We start from the raw sequence: 15,229 nt of genomic DNA, 5'->3' as shown, positions 1-15,229 counted from the left end.
AAATGCCAGCTCTCCAACTCCCTTCTCTCCTCTGCTCATCCCACTGCCCCAGGAGTCTACACATGGAGGCCTGAGACAGGGGCACAACCCCTAGAAAGGTAACATGGGTTCCTTCTCCTGGGAAAGAAGGTCTACAATCGTGTTTGGTGTCATGGGCTTGTGCACTTATATGTCATAGCAATGTAACACTAACATCTAATGCTCATGGCAGTCAGCACTGGCATTTGCAAAGCACTTTCTTATACAGCACCCGCATACCATTGGGGCGGGGTCTCTGGCATCAAGTTCTGTCCTGATCCCAATTCCTGAAGGAGAAACCTTCCCTCTGCCAGCTCACCTCTTTAGATTTCTCATATATATATATATATATATATATAAAATGGGAACTGGAATTCCCAATCCAGGGATTTATCTAGGATACCTTGTGATAATTAATCTTACCAATGGAAATCAAACTTGCAATAAGAAACATCTCTTCCCCACAAAGCCATATAAAACATCTTTGCTTTTGGGGAGAGGACATTAGTTTGTTGTGACCACACTGCTTCTTTCAACTGATTAAAGCTCTGATGGGCAGTTTTACATGCTTTTAAGTCATTTACAAAAATGGAAAATGAATGAAGAATTTTATCGTACGTGCAGATTTTTAAATGGAAGGCATGTAAACTCCCTGAGGGCAGAGACCTTGTCTGTCTTTTTCACTCTGAACCCTCAGTGGCTGGCAGGAATGGCCCTCCGTGCTTCTGGGCAAGTCAGCTCATTTCTCTGAGTGCTGTTCACACAGATGAAATGGGGGCTAGATTTCCCACTCCAGAATGCTGACACTTCATAAGGGCTCGATAAACACAGGTTGCATGAATGAGTAGATAGATATGCAATCTGAGGATAGAGAATGAAGAATGGTATGGATATTAGGCATCCCGTGTGCTGGCAAATTGATGCCCCAAGAAAAACTGAAGTCCGATTTGGAGCAGTTGCCAGCTTTCCTGGTGGACATACGCCCACCGTGGCCAATTTCACGCTGCCAATAAGGGGTTTTAGCATGCTGAGCTGGGAAGAGATGGACTAGGTCAGCTCCCATAAGCTGGGGCCCATTTCTTTGGCCTGGGGTGGTGGTGAAACACTTGGGAAACTGTGCTCCGTTTCCTGTTTGTTTTCAGGAAGCTTCTCCCGCTGGGCAGAAAGGTTTGGGGACTTCCAGATTGCTTGGGTTTTCACAACTCTAATTCTGCAGCCAGTGTCAGGCCGTTTCCCTTTATTTTCGTGGAAGAGCCAGAAGGGTGTAAGCTGCAGAGAATGAATGTGGATAGGAGGCTTGGTGGGCCCAATGGCTGACCACTGATGTGACTACTGTGCAGAGACAATGTCCTTTGACCCTTGACTGTCCTCACAGTCCTGGGAAACACTCCTTTCCCTTCCCTTGCCAGCTGCAATGATTAACCTAGGCTCTTTTCTGTGGGCCATGCCGGGGGCACCTTTGCGATTCTTGAGATTTTTCTAAGCTTTACAAAGGTCCCAGATTTTTGTTTTCTTCCCAAGATTCATTTCCCACCAGTTAGATCTACTATTTCCCATCGTCTCTTGCAAAAATTGCAAGGAGTGGTATCAGCACATCTTTGTACAGTAGGCGAATATATTTGGAATGCTTATTTCTGAGAGCTGTTGAAGATGACTAAAAATTTTACACCACACAGAAGGACTGACAATAAATTTAAGAGTAGCAAATGGAACCACTGTTCTGTTTCCCTGTTGGTAAATAAATAGCTGCAAAACCCGTACTCCAATACCAGGGCGTCAAATCCATGGTGCCTGGTGATTAACAATGGCAGCGTCTTCATGGAAAGGATACATTTAGAAGAATCCTGAGGCTCGTACCAGAAGCTGACTCTGAAGGTTTGTTTTAATGGAGCACAAATCAGGGCAAACAACGTGAAAAGAGGTCCGTTTCTCCTAGAAGAGGCCACTTATTTCTACCTCTAGGGAAAAGGCTTCCAAACTCTACGAAATTTGCAAAGTGAATGGATTCCACTATGGTCTCAGTGCCCATCTGAATACCTCGAGGCCCCCAGGAGCCCACCGAGGGCTTGGGAGCTGGTGCAAGGTCAGGACCAGGACTCTGGCCTGGAGTGATTTGCAATAGAATGAGGTGTCCCTTGGGTCTTGTGTTTTGCCATGGGCCACTCAATGCTGACCACACCTGGGGGGACAATGGAAGGAAAGCAGATGGTGCTTCTGTGGACTGGGAGCTGGTTCTCTAGTCTGGGGGTGGTATCTATGCAACAACAGCAGCAAAGAGGTCACTCTATACTCACCGCATGAGAAGAAAAACAAGAAAAATAGTAGAAGGAAATGAAGGAGAAAAAGACACAGGAGGAAAAGAAGCAAGTGCAAAGAGAATGAGAAGACAGTGAGGTTGGCAACTTTGGCTGCCTTTTGTACGTTTGTTCGCCTGTGCTGTTCCTTTGTCTTAGCATGCAGTTCCTCCCTTTCCTCATCTGGCTAACTCCAGTGCTACCTCTGGGCCTCTAGGAAATCTTCCAGCAACCTCAAGACTGGGCCAGTTTCCCTATTACATGGTCTGACAAAGTCCTCTTTTGGAGGCTACGTCAACGATGGTTATGACTGTAATTACATCCCCCTGTATGTGATTATTTGTTACATGCCTGTCTCCCCTACGGACCAAAAGTTCTGAACTCATGAGATTCCAAAAACCTGAGGCCCTCCTTGGCTCTACACAGGACTTTAAGACACCCCCTGAGAAGGTGAATGACAAATGGGTGGGTGTTGATGGTAACTATAGGTTTTATTGTCTGAGCTGTGCTGGTTTGGCATAGTCCTGTCCACACGTGAGCGCCTCAGGCTGACCTTATAAGATTCGCAGGAAAAGGGTTCGACCACTGCCCCACTCCCAGCTTTATAAGGCTGTTTCTCAGGTCCTAAGAGGGTCACTGACTTGCCAAAGAGGGTCACCAATGGATTCCAGGTGAAGCCTGGACAGGCAGAGCCTCCCAACATCAGGGACCTTCCTGCCACCCCCACCGCTTGGGGCCAGGTCTCTGCAGGAGGGTAGGGGAGGGTTGAGAGTTTGGGGAAAGGGCAGTGGAAAGGCAGAAAGAGTAATTATGACAGCAGAGATTTACTCCCGTCTCCTTCTCCTTTCTTCTTGCATTAAGGACGAGCGGCATCTGAACACGTCAGCACAAATGGGAACACGATGAGGCATCACTTTTTCCGGGGCTGTGACTAGCTCTGCGGGGGAATGGGAGGAGCTGTCCCTCTGAGTTAGGTCTTGAAGAGTCCCTCCAATCTCTTGCTATGGGGGAGCCCTGCCAATCAACTGGGGCTTCCACTGAGAGTTGGGTTCATTCATTCATTCTTTCCATGAGGATTTTTCAAGTGTCTACCACCTGCTGGGCACTGTTGGGAAGGTGTGGATCTGAGTGGACTGGCTGTCCCAGGTCCCCAAAAGTGTGGGACTTGCTGGGTGTAGACTGAGACAGGTGGTCACCCTACTTTGGAGGTGACCGTAGAATGCAGTGTAACTTACTGTCCAGAGTGTATTTCCCAAGATCCACCTACATCAAGGTCACCTAGGTGTCTTTGCTAAAATGCAAAAGCTCTGGCAGATTTAAGTTTGAGAACAGCTGAGCTCCTACTTAAGGGCAGGAACTTGGAAGTCACTCAGACCTGGATTCAAATCCCACTTCTGCCACTGAAGACCTATGGGAATTTCCACAAACGACGTAATCAGTGTGGTTTTAGTTTCCTTATTTGTAAAATGGGCCTGACAATACTATCTTCATAGTGGTATTGGATGGATTCAATTTCAAAAATGGATTGTCTTAAAGACCTGGAATAGAGTTAAATTATCATTATCAAAATTGAGCCAAATCCAGTTCATGATGAGTATTTATAAGTAAAGCTTCACTAGAGAACAGCCTCCCTGACTTGTTCACGTATCATCTCTGGCTGTTTTCAAAGGACAATGGCGGAGCTGAGTACTTGTAACAGAGACCTCATGGCCCAGAGAGCCTAAAACACTGTGCCATCTGGGAAGCCTGCACTCAAGAGCTGACTCCACCGCTAGTTAGTTCTGTGGACGTGGCCAAATTCCACGGCATCGCTGAACCTTGGCTTCCTCACCTGCAAAGCAGGGCTGACAGCAGCACTCACGTCACCCCGCTCATCCTCATGAGGATTCTGTGAGATAGTATGTGGACACTTAGCACAAGGACCACCTCATTGCCTCTGTTTATTATTATCAATAATTCTTTTCCCATCTGAGTGACCGGCCCTGATTTAATCCTCTTTTGGCTCCTTACCCCCCACCCCCCACAACTCTGACCTCAGGCCCCCACACTGCAGTGGGTTGGATACTAGCTGCCTGCCCCCTCATCCCTGGGTCCCACTCCAGCCAATTCCTGTCTACTTGGAATCTTAGAATGAAATCTTATTTGGAAATAGGGTATTTGCAGATATAATTCATGTAGGGACTTCCCAGGTGGCTCCAGGAGTTGATGACAGACAGGGAAGCCTCGCGTGCTACAGTCCATGGGGTCACAAAGAGTTGGACATGACTGAGTGACTGAACTGAGCTGAACAGGTGGCAGAGTGGTAAAGAATCCACCTGCCAAGCAGGGGCTGTGGGTTCGATCCTTGGGTCGGGAAGATCCCCTGGAGAAGTGAATGGTGACCCACTCCAGTATTCTTGCCTGGAAAATCCCAAGGATGGAGGAGCCTGGTGGGCAACAGTCTGTGGGGTCACAAAGAGTCAGACCTGACTTAGTGACTAAACAACAACGACAACATTCATTTAGAGTCTCAAGACGAGCTCACACTTGATGAAGATGAGCCTACACCCACGGTCTGAGCACAGTGGGGAACCCAGGCATACACACAGGGGAGGCAGAGATTGGGGTTTATGCTGCCACAAGCCCAAGAAAGCCACTAGCCCTAGAAGCTGGAATAGGTAACAAGGCTCCCCCCCTAGGGCCTTCAGAGAGAGCATGGCCTGCCAACACTGATTTCAGCTCTTGTTTTAAGACACCACATTTGGGGTCATTTGTCAAGGCATCCCAAAGAAACTAACAAACGAGTCAAGCTCTGACTTTGTCATCTAGTGCCGCATCCATGCACGCAGGTGTGGATTCTGAGCAGGTGGTAAGCACCCACTTTTCCAGGTTTGCAGGGCTCCCATGTAGTGTGTTAACACGTAAAGGAGAGACCCGCCTATGCCTGAGAAACCCGTAGGCCCAGATAGCAGCAAAGTTTTATTGAAAGAAAAAACCCTCTAAACTAGAATTGCAAGAGGAAAAGGAAGCGACGGAAGCACAGAGCTGGGTCTACCTCTCCCTGAAGGTACGCCCAGCACTCCGCAGCCGCTCATCTGTACTTGTGGCCGTGTCTGACGAGTTTGTTTTGGCGGCAGTCACCTCCTCTCCTTTCTAATGCGGCTGTGCAGCCCCGAGGAGGCTGTTTCTGGCTCTCCTCTTTCCATATGGTGCCAGGCCCACCCCTTTTCTTTTCTGGGGCTGCCCCCACCAACTTTCTGTCCTGGGGTCCTCCCTCCCCTCGATCTGTCTGCCTCCTCCCTCCTTGCCTTGGAATAAAATCACTGTCGTTACTTACAGGGTTTCAGAGCTCATCGCTATGGGAAGACTGGAGAATAAAAACGAAAAATAGCAAATAATTCTAATAGCTAGCAGTTATCGAATGCTTCTAATAGGCCCGGGGTTTGCAGCTATAGTCTCATTTTAACCTCACAAGGTTCACACAAGCAGATGCTACTGTTATTATTATAGTGTCCTCATTTTAAAGATTAAGATTGTGAGGCTAGAGGAAGTTAGGAAAGTTTCCTGAGGCCACGCCGCTGTTGTGAAGGATTTAGACTTGATTCTAATGACTCCAGAACCCAGGTCAGTAAGCCAGGTCCCGTTTAGGACGTTATTAGGGTCATGGCCTCCTATCCTTGACTTTGTTTCTAAGATATTAACTTGGATGGTATTATAGACTGTGTGTGTCCTTCTAAAATTCATGAGTGAAACCTGGTCCCCTGGTGATAGCATTAGGAGGTGGAGCCTTTGGGGAGAGATTTGGGCAGCTGGGTGGGGACTTTAAGAACGGAATTATTGCCCTTATAAAAGAGACTCCAGAGAATCTTCCTACACTGTAGGTGGCAACGTAAATTGATATAGCCACTATGAAAAACAGGCTGGACTTTCCCTAAGAAACTGAAAATAGAACTACCATATGATCCAGCAATCCAACTCCTGGTCAGATATCCAGAAAAGATGAAAAATCTAATTCAAAAAGATATATGCACCCCAATGTTGATAGCAGCACTGTTTATAATATAGATATATATATACACATACATACATATGTACGTATACATATATATACACATATACATATATATATATTTCAGCCATAAAAAAGAATGAAATAAAACCATTTGCAGCAATATGGATGGACCTAGAGATTATCATACCCAGTAAAATAAGTCAGAAAGAGAAAGACAAATACTGTATGATATCACTTATATGTGGAATCTAAAAGAAATGATACAAATGAAGTTATTTACAAAATAGAAATAGACTTACAGGCATAGAAAACAAATTTACGGTTACCAAAGGGGAGAGCAGGGGGTGGGGGATAAATTAAAGAGTTTGGGATTAACAGATATAAACTACTGTATATAAAAGAGATAACAAGGGCCTGCTGCATAGCACAGGGAGATAGAGTCAATATCTTATAGCAACTTATAATGTAAAAGAAAATGAAAAATAATGTACATATATATAAAACATATGCAACTGAATCACTCCGCTGTACACCTGAAAGTAACATGACACTGTTAGTCAACTACACTTCAGTAGAGAGAAAGAAAGAGAGAGAAAAGGAAGGGAGGAAGGGAGGGAGGGCCAGGCAGGCCCCAGAGAGCTCCCTCGCCCCTTCTACCACATAAGGACACAGGGAAAAGAGGGCTGTTTATCAACAAGTGCGTGGGTTCCTCACCAGCCAGTAAATATGCTAGTGTCATAATCTTGGGCTTCCTAAGTCTCCAAAATTGTGAGAAGTAAATGTTTGTTGTTTAAGCCACCCAGGTGGTGGTATTTTCGCTTTAGCATCCTAAGTGGACTAAGGCAAACAGCCCTGACAAAATGTCCAAAACTTCTTGCATTTTTGAGGGTGATTTCCCCAGCCTCTTCTCTCCTCCCCTGGAAATCTGACCAGTGTGAAATAATTCTTGCCAGCTAGAATCTTTTCAGCAGGACTCTTGCTTGAGATGGAGAAGGCAATGGCACCCCACTCCAGTACTCTTGTCTGGAAAATCCCATGGACGGAGGAGCCTGGTAGGCTACAGTCCATGGGGTCGCTAAGAGTCGGACACGACTGAGCAATTTCACTTTCACTTTTCACTTTCATGCACTGGAGAAGGAAATGGCAACCCACTCCAGTGTTCTTGCCTGGAGAATCCCAGGGACGGGAGAGCCTGGTGGGCTGCCGTCTAAGGGGTCACACAGAGTCGGACACGACTGAAGCGACTCAGCAGCAGCAGCAACAGCAGCAGCAGCTTGCTAGAGAGCTATCTCTGAGGACTTGCAACCTGAGAAGGAATGTTTTTCCTGGGTCTCTGTGACAATGCAAGCTCTTGCGTTGGCCGACTGTTTCCTAGAACTCATTCCAGGTAATAGGTATTCCTGAGAAAAAAGTTTCCACGGGCAAAACTTCCAGAAAAACCCTAAGACAGAGGTTTCATGATTGCTGGACTTGAGAACTGTTTGTCTGCTGATACATTTTGGGAACCTCTGAGACGGGGCTCTAACATACATCCACTGTTTGATGACAGACCCCTCTTTTCATGGAAGGAATGCAGAGCTCAGCCCCTATGGAGCACAGTTTGACAAACAGGACCTCTGTTCCTTCCCTAACATGAAACATTTTCTTCTCTGGGACTACAAATTTAGTGTCCACTATGTATTTCCTGGGAGTTCATTGTTTTCGAAGCCTGATCTATGTAAATATCAAATGACTTATAAGACATGGCAGGCCTTCCCGGTGATGAAATCTGCAACGACTTCATCTTTTCCAGAATCACCCAGATGAGTCCTGAAGTGCGGGCCTTTGGCTGCTGGAAAGTAGGAAACAGAGTCCAGCCTGGCCTTGGCTCGAATCGTATGTGACAGCTCCTGCTCAGTTTCAGCGACGAGAAATGTGTTGAGCTAAAATTATTCTAAGCAGATGTAAATCTGGGCGATGTGACGGCAACACACCCAAGCTTGCCATTTGTTCCGCTCCAAGTGTCTCCTGATGCACAGTTGCTGGAAGTGCCGGCAACCACAGCGATCAATACAAGCGAATTGCCTGTCTTTAACTGCACGTCCACTCACCTGGAGACGGCCTGCTGGTGAGCACCCCTGCATCTGCCAGGCACAGTGGCTCCTGGTAGCCCCAGATGGACAGGCAGAAATCAAGTCCTTTGCAAGGGAGGAGTGAGTTCCTCTCACGCAAATGCCTGTGTGTGTTGGTCTCTTTTGTCTAGTGTCCTGTACTATGATCAAGAGCTTGATTCTGTCCTGTGACTGGAAGACACCCTGCTCCCAAGATCCCAAGGGCGAAGTGAGTATCCACATGGTCCAAGAGAACTAGCAGCTCATGGGCAAAGGTGGGATCTCCCCTCTGTGGGACTCTCTTGGGGGGTTTAAGTCTTGTTTAGAAGCTGAATCCTTGTAAGAAGTCTCTCAGAGCATCCACAGGAGATGAAAACTAATACCTTTCTTTTATGGAATGACAATAAAACCAATGACTGTAGTACACTGAATATATCTTACGTGTGAAGCATGGGAGCCAAGAGAAGTTTCTTTGTTTTGTTTGCCTCTATCATCAGTCTCCAACCAGTGTGCACTTGGGATGTGTACATGCATTTTGGTGAAGCCAATATGAAGTTTCACATCTCTTATTTTCTTCTTGGAATCTTCTAGGAATAAGAGTATGTGTGAGATTTCACCTGAAAAGGCTGAGTTATTCTGACTCCAAGATTCCCTGACATGGCTCCTCTTGTGGTCAATGTCCTTGAAAAAAGCAAGGGGCTACCTTCAACTTTCAGTCCTTCCCAAATGGATGTGATATTTGGATAGGGGAATCGTTGTTTAGTTGCTAAGTTGTATCTGAATCTTTTGCAACCCCATGGACTGTAGCCCGCCAGGCTTCTCTGTCCATGGGATTTCCCAGGCAAGAATACTAGAGTAGCTTCCCATTTCCTTCTCCAGGGGAGCTTCCCAACCCAGGGATTGAACCCGCATCTCCTGTTTGGCAGGCAGTTTCTTCACCTCTGAGCCACTAGGACAGCCCAGGTTAGGGACTGAGAGCTGGCAAATAGAACTGGGATAACTGGCCTGATTCAGAAACTGGTTCTTTGAGGACAGCAGTGTGGTCATTCTTGAGGGAATCCTGAGTATAGGGCTTGGTCATGGCCAATGGAAAGTCAGACTCTCGAATAGTCTGCAGGTTCCATTAGGAAAGTCCAGACAGGCATGAAAGAATGCGATTTCTGGCTCTGTCACTTGCAAGCTTCACTTCATTCCTATAACCCTTCATGTCATCATCTTTATAACAGAGATGACTGTATCCAGACAGACAGAGCAGGAGGTCATAGTGACACATGACACACGAAGTGCTCAGCGGGCGCTGCTCCAGTGACAAGTTCCATTACTGTGGACAATGATAGGACCTGCTGGGAAAAATACTGGCCTATCTTTTGTGTCCCGATTGAGTTCTTGGTCTTTCTTGTCTCTGAGAGTTGGAGGCCTTGCCAGGAAGGCCTGGCCACCACCAACTGAATCAGCCCAGGCAGGGACTCGGCCACACTGCGTTCCCGAAGCTGGGCCTGAACCCGTGAGTCACACTCCCTTCTCCATGTGGATGCCACAGCAAATCACTTTTCCCATTGTGAACAACCAGACACGCTCCAGTGTGGTGACGGAAAGTAATTATGAACGTAAATGATCTAACCAGACATGGATTCCACCCAGGTTGAACCTCTGGTTTCCTTTTTTACACAGTCATCACACACTGCCCATGGAGGGGAGCATTGTGGGGAATTCTGGAGCCATCTGCCTGCGGAACCACAGCCTGGGGTTCAGATTGGGGCATGGCACATCTGGCTTTACTTTGGGCTCTGGCGACATCAGGAACGTGGATAAATGTCAGAGCCTAAGCAGGCAGTGTTCCAGATCCAGGAGCACATGTCTTGCAGGCCGTTGTCCTCCTTTCTTCCAAGTCAAGCTCGGAGGTTCCCATTCTGACAGGACATGACCTCAGTGTCATTACCATTCAGGGCACTCACACCCCCTCCCTGTGATGCATTCCACTCAACACCCAGCGTGAGAGGTTACATGTGCCCCAGCCAACGGGACTCCAGTTATCCTTTTAGTACTTTTGCAACACTGTCCATGGGGTTCTCCAGGCGAGAATCCTGGAGTGGGTTGCCATTTCCTTCTCTGGGTTAAGTCTCTTCAGTGGTCTCTGACTCTTTGTGACCCCATGGACTGTAACCTGCCTGGCTCCTCTGTCCATAGCATTCTCCAGGCAAGAATACTGAAGTGGGTTGCTGTTCCCTCCTCCAGGGGATCTTCCCAACCCAGGAATTGAACCCATGTCTCTTACGTCTCCTGCAGTGACAGGCGGGCTCTTTTACTGCTAGTGCCACTTCCTCCAGTGGACCACGTTTTGTCAGAACTCTTCACTGTGACCCATCTTGGGGGGCCCTGGATGGCATGGCTCAGAGGAGCCTGGCATGCTATAGTCCATGGGGTTGCAAAGAGTCATACAAGACTTAGCGACTGAACAGCAACAATGACTACAACAACATTTACAATGACCCATCCACTCCTTCTAATACAAAGACTAGACACCCTTTACTCTGTGCCAAGCCAGCCACTTTCCCATATATTCTCTAATCCTTATGAATATAGATATTGTTTCCAGTTCCTAGATAAAGAGACCAAGACTAAGAAGTTTAGGATAATATGCTCAAGGTCACATGGCTAATCCACAGCAAAGCCAGAATGCGAATCTGGGTCACACGGTCCCTGAGTTCAAGCTCTAGAGCATCTGTCCTCTGACCTGAGAGGTCCATGTTACAACCATCAGGGCAATTGAACGATTAAAGTAATACCTGGGAAATCTATTCGAAGCCACGTATTGATATTTCAAAAGAAATAAGAAGATGAACGTACCAATGAATAAAGAAGTCTAGCAATCTTGGTATTGTGAGAGAATCCTGATATTTGTTGCAAGTAAATATTTTAAATGAGGAACAATATACCTACAGCAGAGCATGAAACCCTAAGTATCTGATTTGATGATAAAGGTAACCTATGTGTCCTCAAGTGAGATCAAGATGTAAAGTGTTTCCAGCTCTCCCTCCAGAAGCCTCTCTGACACCCCTTCCTGGTTTAGCCTCCTTCCTCCCTACCCACTGTTCATACTTCCATCATCATTGATGGGTTTTCCTTTTTATTTTTAACTTTCTACAAATAGATTTATACAGTAGGTACTCTTTTGTGCCTGGTTTCCTCAACAGAATATCTGTGAGATTCTTCCAGACTGCGTTAAAATGGGCACTATTGTTGGAGCAGTAGTAAACTGCTCTATCGTATTCCGCTGGATGGAGAAACCACGTCTATTTATCTCCTGACTAAGATGAATAAGTCACCTAGAAACATTTGCGTGTATGTCTTCTTTGGATATACGCCCCCGGTTTTAATGGATAATATTCCCAGGGATAGAATTCCTGAGTGATAGGGTTGGTGTGTGATTAATTTTTAGTAGAAACTGCAAACAGATTTCCAAAATAGTTTTACCAATTTATATTCTAACCATCATCGCATGAGGGTTCCTTTCCAATCCTTGCCAATATGTGGTTATGTCCCAACATTTATTCTGTGAGTCCCTTGTATTTTCTCCACTTTATAAGATAAAGCCTTGTGTCTCTGCAGTGAATCACGTGCCATTTAATGCTTTTTTTTTTTCCTTTGAAAAAAAGTTACAAAAAAAGGATGCTGGCATTGGCAGGTCTGTCCCTGAGGAGGGGTGAGGCGTAGAGATGAGGAGTGAAGAAAACAGACTTTAAAGAAAAGGCCTTTCGAATCAGGATGGAACGTAGATGAATGGGATCATTTTGGAAAGCCCACAACTAAGTTTTATTTCATGCATGCATCATTCTGGGTTTATTACAGTCCCCAAATCATATTTTATAAAGAGACAAGTTCAATGACTGGTTCTTTGCCACAGACATAATGAACTGATGCCTATACCCTAATTTGCCCAAGTCATCAGATGGCAAATGTTTTATTTAGCTTGACATAGCAAATATTCACTGAGCTTCTCCATGGCTTACTCATTTTTTTCCTTCCTTCATTCATTCACCAAAGAAACATTTATTGAACATCCAGGGTATGCCAGGAACTGTGTTCAAACTGGGGACACGGCATGAAGTAAATCCAGCACATAGATGCTGCCCAGAAAGACATGATATTAAATTAGCAAACAGAATACCTCTCACTGTGTTAAATGGTGGGGGAAGGCGGCTTTGTATTATTCATTCATTCAGTAAGCACCTGATGAATGATTCCTGGGCATTCACATAGCTTGTTTTCTGTAGGCTGAGTGTGAGAAAGTGGCAAAGACCATTTAGCTGCTCCTGTGAGCTTGTGGTCCAGAAGTTGTGGGGACAGAGGCCTACATGCTACAGTCAGATGTGGTTGCAGTGACGGATGAAGAGTTAGAGGGTGGAGATTTTAGATATGACCGTTTGGTCCCTGTTTCAAGGGACCCTTCAACAGGAACAGCAGGGGAGCTCATGCTGCTCCTGGAATCACTCCCCACACTCTCGAAGGCTTGTCAAGCCACAGGACGTGAATCTGAGTTCATGGAAAGGCTTGACGGTGCTACCATGCGGACCACGCTGTGTGTCAGGGATGGGACTCACCTTTACACAGGTGGCCCTCTTTACTTACACCCTACTTGATCCTAGACACTGTCATTAATATTTTGTTAATGGAAAAGCTAAGACTCAAGTCAGTTTCAACACACACACACACACACATGCATTTGAATGTAGAGAACTCAAGCTTTCAACACCGGACACTTGATTACAACGTCCGGAATCTTAAGGTCTCCACAGCAGCAGGAGCGTGTCCGGTTGAAATACTCAGGAAACCTTCCATCATAATGATGATGGTCGTGTGATCACAATGAGTCGAACATCACCTGCTCGGAGCCAGGAATTGTTCAAAGCCTGACAACAATGAGTTCTGATCCCATTTTGCAATTGAGTTAACGGAAGTTCACAGGAGTACTCGTGGAAAGTGTCTTACCGGTAACAAGCTGGAGATGGAAGAGTCAAGCTTAAACAGGCTGACACCAGGCCCCCGCTCCGAAGCCACTAGGCTGTGTGACCTCCCTAAAAGACTGAAGGCTCATGTGAAGTGGACACATATTGGTGCACGTTCACACCAAGTGTCCGCGTGCTGCAGAGTGCTGAAATTGTTTACTGCGTTCTCAGTGGGACTCGGAAACTCACGGGCCTCATTCAGAGTCAGGTATAGTACAAAGCCACATTTCAACTCTGCTCTCCCTTTTGTCCCTCCACCCCCTACATTCCAGAATAATGAGGTTGTCTCTCTTTTGTGTGATGTCAGGACTTTCCTGCTGGGCTGTGTCCACTCTGATGAGGCCCCTTTGTCCTGGGAAATCAAATGATTTGGTCTCTTTAGACGCACTGGGCTGGGAGCCCTGGCTCTCACGTGGCCAGTGGACATGACAAGTCAGAGCTGGGAGACCCCGGGTCCAGCCCCAGCTCCATGGCAGGGGTGGGGTGGGGGAGGCCTTCTGAACTGCAGGGGTTCTCTGTGAAGTGGGGAATAAATAAATACCTTTCAGAAGTTGTTTCAGTCCAGCACTCACAACCCTGGCATTAAACGTACCCTTTCTTTCAAAGGGATCACTAGTGCCCCTTTTTTTTTTTTGCAGCTGATTGTGTTCAATGTGGTATCAACCTGCAGAGTGCCTCTAACTTCCCACCATTCTGTACCGGCAGCAGAGAATGGTAACTTCTTTCAAATATTGAACTTTCTCTGGTTTCTTCAGAAGGGACGTGAGGTTACTAAGAATAAATATACGCTTAGAAGGGCTATGAATTTCAGATGTTAAAACACATCATTTTTTTTTTCTTTCTACTGTTCTTTTTTTTCCCCCCTCACTGATAATTTGAGAACCATCCGCTTTGGGATTAGGGATGGACTCTTTTCAAGGCTTTCTGGGCACCTTGTGCTCTAAGTTCTAAGAGGCAATGCACCACTGGAAGAGAGGGCGTCCCAGTGAAAAGAACCGTCTCTGTGCCTCTCAGCCCTTCCATTTCCTTTCTCCCTCCTCCGCCCCTCTTTGCCCTGGCCTGTGAGAAGTGGCTTCTGGTCTCTGACAGTGAAAAACAAAATGCAAACCAAACAAATAATCCATTTCCAAGGTTTGCTTACAGAGAGAGGGATCTATTTATGAAACATATATTGCTCAGTTTCAGGGGAAAATCATGTAATCATTGCAAGGGGAAAAGCATGGAAAGAGCTTTATTTTGCATAAAAATCTCCTTGCTCTATGATTTATGTGGCTGAGACGTTCAGGCTGGGGGAGCTGGGGCCTTACTGTCTTACTGAAGGAAGGTGAGATTTAAAATGCAGAGAAAATCCTTGGTCACAACTAAATGCCAGCATTTATTAACCTGGGTTTGGGTGGAGATGGAGGTAGGGGTGGGTCGGGGACAAGATATAAAGATAAAAATGTATTTTGCTTTGGGGAGATCTTAGAGAATAAAGACTGACCCCAGGGTATGGTCTGCATTACCACTTAGAGCAGACAAATCATTTCCTGTAATTAATATTTGAGGACTCAGCTGGGTCCTCTGAACTTCTACAGGGTGCATGGGCTGGCATCATTGATTTAATTTACCAGTTACCTAGATGCTGAGAAGGAGGGGGCCTTCCTTTCCCCTTTCTGGTTGAGAATGTTTTGTTGCACTCAGCTCGTGTTTATCAACTGCCCTCTGGGCATATCTACCACTTAAAAGGCATTGTCTACTAGGATCTCCGAGCGGGAAGGAAACTCAAGCGTCTTCTGGTGCTTGAATTTTTACCACCACATCCTAGAAAGGCAGCTGATAAACTTCTGC

At 46.2% G+C, this 15,229-nt stretch overlaps 1 long non-coding RNA gene across 1 annotated transcript; it reads right to left on the bottom strand.

Moving 5' to 3' along the window:
• Positions 1-2,784: 2,784 nt before the first annotated feature.
• LOC145514886 (uncharacterized) lies at positions 2,785-13,617 on the bottom strand. Its single transcript, XR_014060540.1, has 2 exons — positions 13,383-13,617; positions 2,785-3,850 (listed from the first exon to the last, which is right to left on the bottom strand). It is a non-coding gene; the product is annotated as an uncharacterized LOC145514886 (long non-coding RNA).
• Between the last annotated feature and the right edge of the window lie 1,612 nt (positions 13,618-15,229).

The sequence above is a fragment of the Giraffa tippelskirchi genome, chromosome 7 (assembly GCF_054371585.1).
Source record: "Giraffa tippelskirchi isolate mGirTip1 chromosome 7, T2T-mGirTip1v1.2.pri, whole genome shotgun sequence".
Classification (NCBI taxonomy): Eukaryota; Metazoa; Chordata; class Mammalia; order Artiodactyla; family Giraffidae; genus Giraffa; species Giraffa tippelskirchi.
The sequence above is the reverse complement of the archived record's forward strand: the minus strand, read 5'-3'. Positions and strand labels throughout refer to the sequence as shown.